Below are 16849 nucleotides of genomic sequence, written 5' to 3'. Positions count from 1 at the left end.
TAAAACAATACAGGAACGTAAGACCTTTGAAGTCAGAATGATTAAATATTTTGACACCCGCCAGACAGGACTTAACAAAGATCTGGGTTTTCTAGCCCATTATAAACCATAAAATTGTACTGTATTGTCACCCTCCTGTCTCCATGCATATCTCCCTGTCCCTCACCTATCCACCCCCATCCTGTTAGACTGTCACTGAAATGCTTTGATGTTTCACTTATATATACTGTCATCTACCAACACTTGCTTATTTCCAATCTGACGAAGAAGGGCAACCTTCGAAAGCTAATCAAGAAATGTATTAAGTTATGTCCAATAAAAAAGGTGTCATCTTATTTTCTTTTCCATGTTTTATTTCTACTGATTACCTTTAAAAGTGGACTAACACAGCTACCACGCCTCTCTACTGTGACAATCACAAACTTATCAGTTGGTATCAAAACTTTAGATGCCCTGATTTGCAATCTTAAATGTTTTGGCATGTTCACCTTTCTTTATATACTGTATGTTGTATAGGAAAAGTTGCCGGGAATGGCAGAGTAGCCTAGTGCATGGTTTCCCAAGCCTTTCCTGGAAGCACACTTGGCCAGATGGGTTTTCAAAGTATCCATAATGCATATGCATGCTGGGGAGAGGGAGGGAGGTGCTGGGGGTGATAGATTTATATTCACTGGCCCCCAGATTGGGCACGCTGCTGAGACACACATGCAACTTAATTGCCCAACAAGCTGTTAACTCAATAATTGGATACTGACAACCAGTTATTGATGATAATTGGCACCAATGAGGATTTGCACACACATCTGGCTATACGCTATTCTATAACTCTGGGTCCCTAAATCCCCCATAGTGTGCCACTCAAAAGGGGAAGTAGCCATAGGAGGCGCATGGGCAGGTCAGGGACATTCCAAAATGTTGCACACAGTGTTACAGAATAATGGGTCTCTCCGCCCAATTTGGGCGCCAGGATTTATAACCGGTTTCAGCAGGTGTAAGTCTGGCCCCCAGAGTTGGGCACAGTTATTGGTTCTAGCACTTTTTTTATACAGAGCATTGTGCCTTTTATACAACAGTGCTTGGCATTGCTCTTTTCCAGCACCCATTTTGAGTGCCATTTATAAAATCCTCCCCGAGTCTCCAATGTATGCAAATCTATCTCAAAGAAACAGAGAAAAGTGTAGGCAGATAAAACACTTTTGGGCTCATTTTCGAAAGAGAAGGGCGCCCATCTTTCGACACAAATCGGGAGAGGGGCGTCCTTCCAGGGTCGCCCAAATCGGCATAATCGAAAGCCGATTTTGGGCGCCCTCAACTGCTTTCCGTCACGTCCAAAGTTCCCGGGGGCGTGTTGGAAGCGTAGCGAAGGCGGGACTGGGGCATGCTTAACACATGAGCGTCGTCGGCCGATAATGGAAAAAAGAAGGGCACTTGGCCAACTTTACTTGGTCCTCTTTTATTTTTTTATGACCAAGCCACAAAAATGTGCCCTAAATGACCAGATGACCACCAGAGGGAATCTGGGATGACCTCCCCCTACTCCCCCAGTGGTCACTAACCCCCTCCCACCCTAAAAGAAAAATTTTAAATATTTTTTCCACCCTCTATGCCAGCCTCAAATATCATACCCAGCTCCATGACAGCAGTATGCAGGTCCCTGGAGCAGTTTTTAGTGGGTACTGCAGTGCACTTCAGGCAGGCGGACCCAGGCCCATCCCCCCACCTGTTAAACTTGTGGTGGCAAATGTGAGCCCTCCAAAACCCACCACAAACCCACTGTACCCACATCTAGGTGCCCCCCTTCATCCCTAAGGGCTATGGTAGTGGTGTACAGTTGTGGGGAGTGGGTTTTTTTTTGGGGGGGGGGTCTCAGCACACAAGGGAGCTATGCACCTGGGAGCTTTTTCTGAAGTCCACTGCAGTGCCCAGTTGGTGTCCTGGCATGTGAGGGGGACCAATGCACTACGAATGCTGGCTCCTCCCACAACCAAATGGCTTGGATTTGGTCGTTTCTGAGATGGGCATCCTCTGTTTCCATTATCGCTGAAAATCAGGGACGACCATCTCTAAGGTCGACCTAAATGTGGAGATTTGGGCGTCCCCGACCATATTATCGAAATGAAAGATGACCGCCCATCTTGTTTCAATAATATTGGTTTCCCCGCCCCTTAGTGGGGACATCCTGTGAGGACGCCCTCAGGAAAACTTGGGCGCCCTGTTCGATTATGCTCCTCATTATGTTCTATCCAGTCTGCCCATCCATGCCATCTACTCTCCTTATCACTCCCTTAGAGATCTTATGTACTTGGCCCAAGCTCTCTTGTATTCGGATACTGTTTTTGTCTCCACCACTTCCATCAGGATGCCGTTCCATTAATTCACCATCCTTTCCGTGAAGGTTACTTCTGAGTCTTCACCTTCATCCTATGCCCCCTCATTCCTGAGCTTCCTTTCAGTTGAAAGCCACTAACCTCCTGTGCATTTATGCTATGGTATAGACAGGTTCCTATTCCTTCCTTCATTTATTGTGTTACTGTGTAAAGAGCTGCATTGTTTATCCAGTTATCCAGCCTGCCCAACAAGGCATCCAGAGCCAGACCTGTCTGTCACTCTTCAGGTTACACTCCTTTGTGTGATTGAACAATAGCATCACATCCAGAGCAGTTGGCAATTTGTTACTACACCTATCGCATATAAGCAATTAATTAATTTTATTTGTTACATTTGTATCCCACATTTTCCCACCTATTGGCAGGCTCAATGTGCCTTACATAGTACCGTATCGGCGATTCGCCGGTTCCAGTCTGAACAAATACAAAGTATACATAAGGACAAGGTGTGGTTGTGGTAGAATGGGGATCATATATGGTAGATACCTTGGGGAAACATTAGGTAGGAAGAGGGAGAGTTGGGGTGAGTCCATTTTGTTCTTGGTGGTGGTGTATGACAGGTACTCTTGTTTTTATGTTGGAACAGGTTCGTTTTTAGTTTTTTCCGGAACTTTAGGTGGTTGTACGTTGTTTTTACTATTTTTGGCAGTGCGTTCCATAGTTGTGCGCTTAAATAGGAGAAGCTGGATGCATATGTTGATTTGTATTTGAGTCCTTTGTTGTTTGGGTAGTGGAGATTCAGGTATGTTCATGCTGATCTTGTTGTATTTCTGGTTGGCAGGTCTATGAGGTCCTCCCATGTATCCAGGGGCTTCGCCATAGATAATTTTATGGACCAGGGAACAGATTTTGAAAGCAATACGTTCTTTGATTGGGAGCCAGTGGAGTTTTCTCAGAGGGGTTTGGCGCTTTCAAAACGCGATTTGCCAAATATAAGCCTGGCTGCTGTGTTTTGGGCGGTCTGGAGCAATGGCGTTCCTAGGCTGGCTGACACCCGGGGTGGATCGCTGATGTGCCCCCCCCCGGGTGCAGCGCCCCCCCCCCGGCGATATTAAACATCCCCCCGGGTGCATTTTTACCTGCTAGGGGGGTGCCACGTGCCTGTCGGCTCCGAGTCCGCTCGTTCCCTGCTGCTCCCTCTGCCCTGGAACAGGAAGTAACCTGTTCCGCGCAGAGGGAGCAGCAGGGAGGGAACAAGCGGACTCGGCCAACACGCGCGCGGCACCCCCCCCCCCAGCGGCGTGCACCCGGGGTGGACCGCCCCCACTGCCCCCCCCCCTTGGTACGCCACTGGTCTGGAGTTTATATGATGCTAACCATGCCAGTAGTCTTAAAATCGAGCGTGGTACCGGAAGATTGGAGGGTGGCCAATGTAACGCCCATTTAAAAAAAAAGGTTCCAGGTCACGTGATGCGCTGGGAGCGGTAACAGCATAGAGGCTGAGCTCCGGGTCCCCGCTCCTCTTATTTCACGACAAACACCTGAATACTGCAGCAAAATCGAATTTTAAATACGACCCTGAACTTCGGAGTGTGTATGGAACATTTCTTGCTCCCCATGCCGGCTGGAACATCTAAGCGAAGTGTAAAGGTGGAGAAGGGGAAGTTACCACCCTCGCCCGCGGAGCCCAAAATGGTGGACGGCGGGCGGGAAGAATTTTCAGAACGGCAACTTACTCAGTTGACTACGGCGGTGGTGGAGGCCCTGGAGCCGAGATTCCAATCGCTGGCAAACCAACTGGGGAAGATGGACGCGAACGTGGCGGATCTATCAAAAAGAACCCACGAAATAGAACAAAGGGTATCGACGATAGAGGACACGTGCAATGTTCACCAGCCGCGAATGGCAGAAATGGAACAACAGCTCAGGCTACAAGCGGAGAAAATGGAAGACCTCGAAAATAGAGCGCGACGCTCAAATCTGAGGCTGGTCGGTATCCCCGAATCGATTGCCGAGAAAAGTTTGGGTTCCCTCTTGGAAAAGTGGCTGCAGCAAGAATTTGCCCTCTCGGACAGTAGTGGGGGTTTTTGCATTGAGAGAGCCCAAAGGCTGGGGAGATTACAAGCAGAGAAGCAAAAACCCCGTGTGGTCATCATAAAAATCCACAACTATATTCACAAAGAGGAGATTATGCAAGGATTTAAATCAAAAAGGGACACTCTACAATACGATGGACGGAGAATTTTAATTTTCCCGGACTACTCTGCAGGCCTGCAAGAAAAGAGACGACGGTTTCATCCGGCATGCTCGGCGCTAGCAGAGAAGAAAATCCGTTTTGCCCTGACATACCCAGCGATTCTCAAAATCCATAAAGACGGGAAGTGGAGCTCCTTTACATCTGAGAAATTGGCCATGGATTATATAAATGGCGAATTGGGCCAACAAGAAGTGGTCCCATGATTAAGAACTGGTATGAGACTAGTTGAATTTATCTGTTGGGACATACTGTTCTAAATAGTTGGTGGTTTTGAGTACTAAGTTTAGACAACTGGAAAACGGTTTAACTTTAAGTTGTGAAATGTTGAAGTAAGTAATGACACTAAAGGGGAGTGGGGACCCTCGCAGAAAGGTGGCCTCGGTGACGACAAAGTGGAGTCACAAACTTATAGCTATGATAAGGGGCATAAGGGGGGAGACAACAAGGGCTTAGAACAAGTTACGTTGGGACAAGGAAAAGGGTTTGGGGTGGGTGGGGGATCGGGAGGGACCGCGGGCTGCTATAGTTATGAACACGGGGTGATAAACTGCGATATCTTAATTTGGTGGGGAAGAGATAAGTTTCCCAAGACCGGTGGAAGAGAATAGTTGGGTGCCGGGGAAGGGCTGGGGCCTTGGCACTGATTTATATATAACTAAGGTTTCACTGATAGAACAATTTGTGTGTGGGCTCTTCCAACTATAAAATAGTAACATGGAATGTGGGAGGAGTTTCCTCCCCAATAAAAAGGAGGAAGATCTTAACACATTTGAAGAGGATGGGAGTGGACATAGCCTGTATACAAGAGACGAGGCTCTCTGACGCGGAACATCAGAAATTGCAGAGAGACTGGGTGGGACAAGTAGACTATGTGTCCTCCGGCAAGAGAAAAGGGGGAGTAGCGATTTTATACCGTAAACATCTGGTCTGTACATCTGAGGTTATAATGCGAGATGAGAATGGGCGCTACCTGTTAGTTAAGCTAAACCTACAAGGGTCTGAAATATTGTTATCTGTATATGCACCCACCCCCTCTACCTCAGATTTCTTTTCAGAGCTACTGCGGGTCCTGCTACCTTATAGGGACAAGAATCTAATCATTACAGGGGATATGAACACATTGATGAACCCAAGCATGGACTGCACAGGCAGTCGGAATGCCAGGGCTGGGAACGATGGGGACCGAGGGATCCTTCCATCGTTCATTACGGATATTGGGATGGTAGATGTTTGGAGGTCCCTATATCCTGAGGTAAGGGACTACACTCACCGATCCCGGGCCCATGGGACCTGGGCCCGGTTAGATTATTTGTTTATATCAGGCCGGCTTTTCTCAAACGTAACAGCAGCTGGCATAGAACAAGAGTTGATCTCAGACCACTCCCCAGTGTGGTTTCAGTTGATAGATCACGTAGGAAGTCGGGCAGCTAGGACATGGAGATTCCCCAATTATCTAATTAAAGATGTGGCTTTTGTGAAATTCTTGCACCAAAAATGGGAGGAGTTCTCATTACATAACCAACAACACAAATCAGACCCGACTTTGTTTTGGTGCACTGCAAAGGCCGTGATGAGGGGGGAAGTTATCTCGTACGTAGCAACGAGACGACGGAAAATAGCAGCTAGCATTATTAATTTATCAGATAGGCTAGGGGGGGCCAAGCGTACATACCTAAATTCCCCGACCCAAATTAACAGAGATAACTACGAGGCTCTCCAGGCCACCTTAAACTCGCTAATACACGAGCAGACCGAAAGAGGCATAATATATCAAAAGTACAGATTACATAAATATGGCAATAGGCAAGGGAGCATATTGGCAAAGTTGGTCCAGACTAGGATCGGGAACCGTACCATCACGGCCCTGAGGAATAAAGAGGGAGATCTGAGGAACAGAACAACTGATATTTTGCAAATTGTACAGGCACATTTTCAGGACCTATATAACTCAACGGGCTCGCCCCCAAAACAAGTAACAGAGGCACTCTTAACTAGGGCTGGGATGCCAAAATTTACACCAGAAGCACGGGAGCAATTAGCCCAGCCGATACAATCAAGAGAACTGCAGAGAGCTATTGGAGGTTTGAAACATAACTCGGCGCCAGGGATTGACGGATTTTCCGGAGAGTTTTATAAAGCATTACAATTGCCTCTCATTCCGATATTATTAGATTACTTTCAGGAAGTGACAGAGAGAGGGGAGTTCCCGAAACATGAAAATACGGCCCTAGTTGCGTTGCTACCAAAGCCTGGGAAGGTGGCAACCGATCCTGATTCTTACCGCCCAATATCGCTTATCAATGTAGATATTAAACTACTTGCCAAAATTCTGGCCAACAGATTGGCAGAACATATCTCAGCTTTGGTGGGCCCCGCACAGGTGGGATTCGTTCCCAAACGCCACTCGGTTTCACACATTCGAAAGATCCTCCTTGCCATGGCACTTTGTAAAAACAACAATGACCCCCTCATGCTAGTGAGTCTAGACGCCTCTAAGGCATTTGACCATGTTAATTGGGGATATCTGCTACAAGTACTGGAATGGGTGGGACTCCCGGGAGAGGCCATGCAGATTATTAGGGTGCTCTACGCAGGACTGGGGGCACAGATCATAGCAAATGGGAACCGATCGGAGTGGTTCCCCGTTAAGCGAGGAACGAGGCAGGGGTGTCCTTTGTCCCCGTTCCTGTTTGATCTATCACTGGAGCCCCTGCTGCGACTCTTAAATGGCTCCGGGGAGATTAAAGGAGTACAGATGAGAGGGGCGGAGGTCAAAACCTTAGCGTATGCAGATGATATTCTTATGGTTTTGCGTGACCCACAGCCCTCACTGCAAAGAGCCCTAGAGATTCTGAAAGAGTATGGTGAGCTATCGGGTTTTTCCTTAAACCTTCAGAAGTCCTGTGCCTTAGCAGTGGATGAAGTTGTACGTGAGAGGTGGCAGGGAACCTTTCCGTTGCAATGGGAGGATAGGGCTTTAAAATATTTAGGAATAATGATCCCACGGGATATATCCTCACTGTACAGAATTAATGTAGGTCCACTGATGGAAAATACGAAACACAGATTATCCCTGTGGCAGACCCTACCATTATCTATATGGGGGCGTATTGCTCTCTTTAATATGCTTATAGCCCCGAGATGGCTCTATCTTTTTCAGCAGCTACCCCTGTATTTGAAAGGAAAGGATGAAAAAGCCCTGGATAAGCAAATTCAGGGGTTATTATGGAAAGGGAAACGCCCCAGATTGTCGATGACAGTGATCACAACCCCGAGGGAACAAGGGGGGATGGGACTTCTGAGCGTGCGGAACTTAGCAACCGCCAGTGCGATGCGTCATATTAACGACTGGTATCGGGGTACCCAAGAGTTCTCTGTCACCGAAGTTGAGACTACTATTTTTCCGGAGATACATTTCAGTTATTTATTGCATTCAGGTAACCGATTACCTACATGCGCGTTTCAGAGGCACCCCTTGTTGCAATCCCTTAGAAACACATGGCGATGGGTGTGTAGGAAATATTACTTTACAGCCAAGACCACTCCTCTACTGCCTATCATGAATAATCCCGACTTCCCACCAGGACAGGGGAACAGTGTTTTCAGACAATGGGCAGCTCGGGGCATCCATTATCTGTCACATGTAGTTGATGAAGAGGGGAAAATAAAAACCCTTCAGACACTAGTGGAGGAATTTGGGATACAGGGGAGTAATCACTTTGAACATCTTCAGTTAAAACATTACATAGCATCCCTGAAATGGACTGACCTAACAGAGGATGTAATAGACACACTGAGGGAGACATATTCACTGGGCGCCCAGTTATCAGTTCCCCTCAGGTTCCATCACCAGCAATTAAAGGATTCCACCTCTGAAATAGACTATGCGCGCTTGGCCCAAGATTGGTCAACTGACCTGGAAGTTGCAGTTACGACCGACATATGCAAGGATTTTATAAAAAAACTATATGGGCTACAAGTGTCGGTCGTACAGCGCGAGCGACTATACAGATTTTTATTAAGAACATATATACCTCCTAAGAGGGCTGCACATATGATAGAGTCCTGTGACGGGGCCTGTCCTAGGTGTGGCAGAAGGGAGGCCAGTATTGGTCATATGTTTTGGCTGTGCCCCTTGGTGATGGAATTCTGGGGTGAGATCACTCAAACATTACAACAAATGTGGGGGTGCACCGTGGTCTGCGATCCCCTCCTCTTGTTTTATAAATATAAATTTTCGGGATTGCCACCCCAAGGGTTCAAGAGATTTGTGCGTTTGGCGACACTATATGGGATCTCCACCATTTTGAAATTTTGGCTGTCCGACTTGAAACCTCCAGTGGTCTACTGGAGAACGCAGTTACTTTATCAGATGAAACTTGAGAGATGCGGTGTCCGTTCCCTGGATACCGAATCGGGTGAGAAATTTCGCATGCAATGGGAACCGCTGTGGCTGACCTTGCCTTCTAGAGGTCGCAGCTATATCCTAAACATCTAAGCAGCTCACGAGGGGAAGGGGAGGGAGTAGGGGGGATTGTTACATGGGAAAAATGATTTGTTGTTTGTGTAAATTTCAAGGTCAAGATGTACTTCTACACAACAGTACTATATTTTGCTACTCCGTCAGGAAGGGAAGGGGATGGGTAGTTTTGAAAATGTTAAATGTGATGATGCATAGACGAGTGTAGATTTGATTCAACGTGGTTACTGACATACACATTGTACTGAGATTAGCAGATTGTGTTATTTTCTGTCTGTGCGATGTCATCAATAAAAATTATCAAACATAAAAAAAGGTTCCAGGGGAGATCCGGGAAATTATAGACCGGTGAGTCTGACGTCGGTGCCGGGGAAAATGGTAGAGGCTATTATCAAAAACAAAATTACAGAGCACATCCGAGGACATGGATTACTGAGACCAAGTCAGCACGGCTTTTGTGTGGGGAAATCTTGCCTGACCAATTTACTTCATTCTTTGAAGGAGTAAACAAACGTGGACACAGGGGAGCTGGTTGATATTGTGTATCTGGATTTTCAAAAGGCGTTTGACAAGGTACCTCATGAAAGGCTACAGAGGAAATTGGAAGGTCATGGGATAGGAGGAAATGTCCTATTGTGGATTAAAAACTGGTTGAAGGATAGGAAACAGAGAGTGGGGTTAAATGGGCAGTATTCACAATGGAGAAGGGTAGTTAGTGGGGTTCCTCAGGGGTCTGTGCTAGGACCACTGCTTTTTAACATATTTATAAATGATTTAGAGATGGGAGTAACTAGCGAGGTAATTAAATTTGCTGATGACACAAAGTTATTCAAAGTTGTTAACTCGCGACAGGATTGTGAAAAATTACAGAAGGACCTTACGAGACTGAGAGACTGGGCGGCTAAATGGCAGATGACGTTTAATATGAGCAAGTGCACGGTGATGCATGTGGGAAAAAAAGAACCCGAATTATAGCTATATCATGCAAGGTTCCACGTTAGGAGTTACGGACCAAGAAAGGGATCTGGGTGTCATCGTCGATAATACACTGAAACCTTCTGCTCAGTGTGCTGCTGCGGCTAGGAAAGCGAATAGAATGTTGGGTATTATTAGGAAAGGTATGGAAAACAGGTGTGAGGATGTTATAATGTCGTTGTATCGCTCCATGGTGCGACCGCACCTTGAGTATTGTGTTCAATACTGGTTGCCGCATCTCAAGAAAGATATAGTAGAATTGGAAAAGGTGCAGCGACGGGTGACTAAAATTATAGCGAGGATGGGACGACTTCCCTATGAAGAAAGACTAAGGAGGCTAGGGCTTTTCAGCTTGGAGAAGAGACGGCTGAGGGGAGACATGATAGAGATATAAAATAATGAGTGGAGTGGAACAGGTGGATGTGAAGCGTCTGTTCACGCTTTCCAAAAATAGTAGGACTAGGGGGCATGCGATGAAACTACAGTGTAGTAAATTTAAAACAAATCGGAGAAAATGTTTCTTCACCCAATGCATAATTAAACTCTGGAATTCGTTGCCGGAGAACATGGTGAAGGCAGTTAGCTTGGCAGAGTTTAAAAAGGGGTTAGATGGTTTCCTAAAGGACAAGTCCATAAACCGCTACTAAATGGACTTGGGAAAAATCCACAATTCCAGGAATAACATGTATAGAATGTTTGTACGTTTGGGAAGCTTGTCAGGTGCCCTTGGCCTGGATTGGCCGCTGTTGTGGACAGGATGCTGGGCTCGATGGACCTTTAGTCTTTTCCCAGTGTGGCATTACTTATGTACTTATAATCATTCAGAAGATTTATAATACAGTGCAATTCACTTAAGTGCAAGGGTCTGGGACCAAAGAAATACATGCAGTTAACCGGAGTGTGCAGTTAACCTTTCTACCCCTGATATCTCACCTTGCATCCAAACCAAAGTTTCAGCGTGCTTGTCTGACATTGCTATCTGGATGTCTCAATGCCACCTGAAATTAAACATGACCAAAACCGAACTTCTCATTTTCCCCCCCCAAACCCACCTCCCCACTCCCCCCGTTTTCTATTTCTGTTGATGGCTCTCTCATTCTCCCTGTCTCCTCGGCTCGAAACCTTGGGGTCATCTTTGACTCTTCTCTCTCCTCCTCTGCTCACATCCAGCAGACCGCCAAGACCTGTCGTTTCTTTCTTTACAACATCCGTAAAATCCGCCCCTTTCTTTCCGAGCACTCTACCAAAACCCTCATCCACACCCTTGTCACCTCTCGTTTAGACTACTGCAATCTGCTTCTTGCTGGCCTCCCACTTAGTCACCTCTCCCCTCTCCAATCGGTTCAAAACTCTGCTGCCCGTCTCGTCTTCCGCCAGGGTCGCTTTACTCATACTACCCCTCTCCTCAAGTCGCTTCACTGGCTCCCTATCCGTTTTCGCATCCTGTTCAAACTTCTTCTACTAACCTATAAATGCACTCACTCTGCTGCTCCCCAGTATTTCTCCACACTCGTCCTTCCCTACACCCCTTCCCGTGCACTCCGCTCCATGGATAAATCCTTCTTATCTGTTCCCTTCTCCACTACTTCCAACTCCAGACTTCGCGCCTTCTGTCTCGCTGCACCCTACGCCTGGAATAAACTTCCTGAGCCCCTACGTCTTGCCCCTTCCTTGGCCACCTTTAAATCTAGACTGAAAGCCCACCTCTTTAACATTGCTTTTGACTCGTAACCACTTGTAACCACCTGCCTCCACCTACCCTCCTCCTTCCTGTACACAATAATTGATTTGATTTGCTTACTTTATTTTTGTCTATTAGATTGTAAGCTCTTTGAGCAGGGACTGTCTTTCTTCTATGTTTGTGCAGCGCTGCGTATGCCTTGTAGCGCTATAGAAATGCTAAATAGTAGTAGTAGTAGACCCAAAGAAGCTCGAAATCTGCTAAACACGTACTGTTTATTATATGTACAGTATACAGTCTCCGTTAACTGATGTTAGGCTTACTTGAAGTAATCAGTCATAGTCCTCTGTACACTATTGTGTCTGTGAGTTCCATAGACTAAGTCTGCCAGACGGTAAAAACTGTCATAGCACTGACATCCAGTGGCCTCCAGATAGGCCCGCACAGTGTTGAGACTCTCCAGCGCTCTTGCAGAACTGACAGGAGGTTGTTGAATTTCGGAAGCATGTGCCTCGCTGCTCATTTCATCATCTGTTTCATCATCAGCCGTTGCCTGCGTGTAGGCACATCTCTCGACATCAGTGCTGTTGTCAGCTGTTGTCAGATCGTAATCAACAGCTACGTAGTGATGAAACTCCTCTTCATTAACACCGGCTGGGATGTCAATAGCCTGTTCATCTGATGTGATTGCAACAGCTACGTAGTGATGAAACTCCTCTTCATTAACACCGGCTGGGATGTCAATAGCCTGTTCATCTGATGTGATTGCAACAGCTACATCTGTTTCGTCCCTCTCCACATCCTTAACAAAGCTTGCCCGCTTGTAGCAGTTCACAATGGTTGCCTGTGTAACATGATTCCAGGCTTCTTTTTGCATATGTAGGGAATCCAACAGTGATAGATTACGAGCCAATTCAACAGCACGTTTATCCTTGCCAGTCTGGTCATCCATAACGCTCATCAGACGACATAGCACAAGAGCCCGATAATGTTTTTTGAAATTTGGCTATTATGCCCTGATCCATAGGTTGAATCAGAGAGGTAGTGTTTGATGGCAGGAAGACCATCTTGACATTAGACAGCCTGACATCATCCCTGTGTGCAGCACAATTATCACAAAGCAGCAAAATCAAACACTTTTGTGCCCGCATTCTTGTGTCTAACTTCTTTAGCCACTGCTTCCAAATTTCCCCAGTCATCTATGAATTTGCGTTAGCCTCGTATGACACAGGAAGTCTCTTAACATTCTTGAAGCAACGGGGCTGTTTGCTCTTTCCAATGACGAGGGGTTCCAACTTTTCACTCCCATCCATATTGCAGCAAAGGAGGATTGTCAGTCGGTCCTGCGACATTTTACTTCCTGTAGTTTCGGCTTGTTTGAATGCAAGTGTTTCATCAGGAATCGCTCGCCAGTAGAGACCGGTTTCGTCAGCATTGAAAATGTAACGAGGTGCAAACTTGTTCAAGATGGTAGGAAGAACTGAAACAACCCAATTTTCAGAATCAAAGTCATCAGTGTCTTGTTTTTCACCATACTGTTTCTTGAATTTTATGTTGTTCCTCTCTTTTCATCTTTCCAACCATCTAACAGTGGCTTTGAAATCAGTTAGTGCAAGACTTTCAGTTAGCTGATTAGCTTTCTCCATAAGCAGTTGACCACTGACAGGAAATGGTCTGCTCCTGATTTGAGAAAGCCACTGAAGAAGAGCATCTTCTACATCCTCAGCTTTTCTTGCCCGTTTACGTTTCCTGGGTGGATTAGTATTGTTTTGCCAGTCTTCCAAAAGCTGATCTTTCTGCTTCAAGATACGTGAAATTTGACTGGGATTGACCCCATATTCTTTAGCAATAGTTGCTTGACCTTGTTTGCTTTCTAATTTTTTAAGAACTTCTATTTGTTCAGCCAGTGTTAAAGTCGTACAGTTGCACGACAACGACTCCATTGTACACTCTAACAACTTTCTTTCACTTATTTTAACAAATTAACTCTCATTGTAACAATTAGATTTCAAATTTATTGCCCCTTTGTCACGTGCCAATCGGCTTCCATATTCCGTGCGTGCGCTTATTCTAACAAATTAACTCTCATTGCCTGTGGCAGGTAACCAATGAGATTTCAAATTTATCGCCTCTTTGTCACGTGCCAATCAGCTTCCATATTCCGTGCGTGCGCTTATGCGGAGTCTTTCCTGCAGAGGAGCGGTCTTAAACCATGCATATAAGCGAATCTTGCACTTATCAGTGGTGTGCTAAACAGAAGTTTGTCCCCATAGAAATTGATGACGCCAAAAACGGGACTGAAGTACGGCATGCAGTTTAACAGAGCATGCGCTTATCCGACGTGGACTTAAATGGAGTGCAATGTAATTCCTGTTAACCTTTCTTTTGGGTTGTCTGGAAGAAGTTGAAGGTGTGGATATCTCTCTTATTAGGCTGATGGTGGTTTTGGCTCTGGTACTAGAGATCCATTGGAAAGACCAAAGGGTACCAGGGCTGGTGCTATAGTATTATTTAAAACATTTGTATTCCGTTTGATGTCAACACTTCTCAGCAGATCACAGTTGGAGTTCTATGTGAAACTTCAGCCTTGTACCACCTCAATTAAATTTCAGGCCCCTTGACACCTCTCACACTCAAGAGTGTGATAACAGAATCACTGCCATACCACCCCCTCCTAAAATGACCTGTAGAAATACATAGAATTGTAAAATTCCATGCTGGTTTTTTTTTCAGTGCATTTGGTTGTCATGGCCTATTATTTTGCCTTGATTGTAGATCTCTCCCCCCCCCCCCCCCCCCCCCCACACACACACACAAAAAAAAGAAGTGTTCAGGGCCTAGTCTGTTAAGCTGGCCCTGAAGGGTGCCATCTAAGGAGGACTAAATAGCTGACATTTTACTCATGATCATGAAAGAAAAAGCAGTTTATTTGCTTAGGGGGCCACATGTATATATTTAAAATACTTTGAAAATATTGCCTTAATTTGTTTCTGAATTGATGAGAAGATAAGAGTGATGAGGCCATAGAGGATCATCACACCTGTGACCTGGGTGATTGGAATTTTATTCTTACTGTAAACAGAAAATGTTGGTTTTTCTATTGATTTATTGCTGGTTATAATGTGGTTAAAATCAATAAATAAATGCCATAATATTTACAAAGAAAATGTATTGAGGCAAATTTGGGGCATGAATGGTAGGGAATTCTAATTCCTGTGTTGCTTTCAGCTCAGTCCAGGGGTGGATTGACGATGACTTGGGCACCTGGGCATTAAGGGTCATTGGCTGCCACTGGCCGCCCCCTCCCCACCACTACACTGCTGCCACCCCCCTCCAACACACTACATTCCCCTGAGCTTCAGTGGTCCTACCTTGAAGGGCCCTGGTGGTAAAGTGGCTTCTTTAGAGGGCAGCAAAGAACCCCACTCTTTCCTGCCCACTACCACTATTCTGCCCGGTGCCGCAGTGTTTTCAAAATAGGTGCTGAGACTTCCCATGGTAGTCTTGGAAGCCATTTTTAAAACACTGAGGCGCCGGGCAGAATAGCAGCAGCGGGCAGGAAAGAGTGTTGCTACTAGACCACCAGAGCTCTTCAAGGTGGTACCAGGAAGGGCCCACTGAGGCTGTATCGTGCGGTGGCGGCAAGCCTCTGGGCACTGCCCAATTGCCCAAATGGTCAGTCCACCCCGGCTTAGAGCTGTCTTCAGTGCTTCTCAACTCTTTCCTGAAGGCACACCTACTAATCAGGTTTCAGGATCACCACAATGAATATATGTGAGACAGATTTGCATATAATGGGTCTCTGATGTGAAGAAATAGTGTTTTTTAAACCTGTAAAATGTATTGGGTATTTTCCTATCTTGTCTGAAGTTTATTTCTCCTGTTTGGCCAGCAGATGGTGCATGTGTATGCTTAAAGCTGTTTCAGAGAACCAAGTGTTTTTTTCTTTAGTTTGACATAAACAGGAAGCAAGAAGCATTATATATTTAAAATCTTGTTGACCGGGCTCTGATTGGCCTGGAGTTTGAAATTACCCAGCAGTTGTTGCTGGCTGTTATTTCAGTCTTAGCCCAGAAGGAAAGAAAGACTGATCACTTTGCTGAGGCTCTGCGAATGATATGTCCTGACCTTCCCAGGTACTGTTTAGACAGTATACAAATGTTTAGTTAGTTTTCTAATTGATCCATTTTTCAGTTATTTTGTTACTGTTTGTTATTTGCACATTTTGTTCCACTGTTCAATATTTTGAAGAGAATAAACATAATTGTTTGTTTGCCCTGTTTGTCTGGACTGATAAAGAATCCTGGTGGTTTGTTTGTTGAGTCTTTGAGTTCTTTCTGGGAACTGTGGGACCACTGGGAGTGGCTCCAATAGCCTAGAAATCACTGGGGATAATTTGAGAGCAAGAGACTCGCCCAGAGGTGGTTGTGACCCAGTTGGTGGGAGGAGGGTGCTATTGTAGAGCATAAAAGGCATGTGCAGGTGGACCTGAGCTGTGCTGGGGATAGACCCTCTAAGTGGCCATGGGTTAACCCCAGGCCAGTGGCTAGGCGTTTTATGACAAACCTATACACATTTATCTCATGCATATTCATTATTGGAATTCTGAAAATCCATCTGGCTAGGTGTGTATCCAGGAGAGGGTTGAGAAGCACTGCTCTGTGAGCTAAAAGCAAATGTCTTAATTTGCAGCTGCCTGGGATTCCCTTCCTATTGTATAGCCTTTTCTTATCTTTGCCTAGCCATTGCAACAGCTGTCCTCAACCAGGGGCACAGATTGTGGTGCCCTTCAGAACCTGACAGATGTGGACACTGAGTGTGGCCAGAAGATGTCACTTCTGGGTGATGACAGTGTTGCCATGGGAGCTACTACTAGTATATAACCCACAAATTCCACTATTATATACCTGGGTATTGGAGGTGTGTGATCGCTAACATATATGAAATGTGGAGAAAAAAAGACTTCAGAAATCCTAGAGAATGCTCCTGTGTGGAAACCACCATATATCTGTGGAGCACCCCACTTCTTCAATCACTAGTCTTCACAAAAAAAACTCCACTCTTCTTATTCATATACTGCGTGCACATACACCTAACACAATACTCAAAGGTGAAGGCAACTAATCCAA

Source organism: Microcaecilia unicolor, chromosome 1, assembly GCF_901765095.1.
Source record: "Microcaecilia unicolor chromosome 1, aMicUni1.1, whole genome shotgun sequence".
NCBI classification, from domain to species: domain Eukaryota; kingdom Metazoa; phylum Chordata; class Amphibia; order Gymnophiona; family Siphonopidae; genus Microcaecilia; species Microcaecilia unicolor.
The sequence above is the reverse complement of the archived record's forward strand: the minus strand, read 5'-3'. Positions refer to the sequence as shown.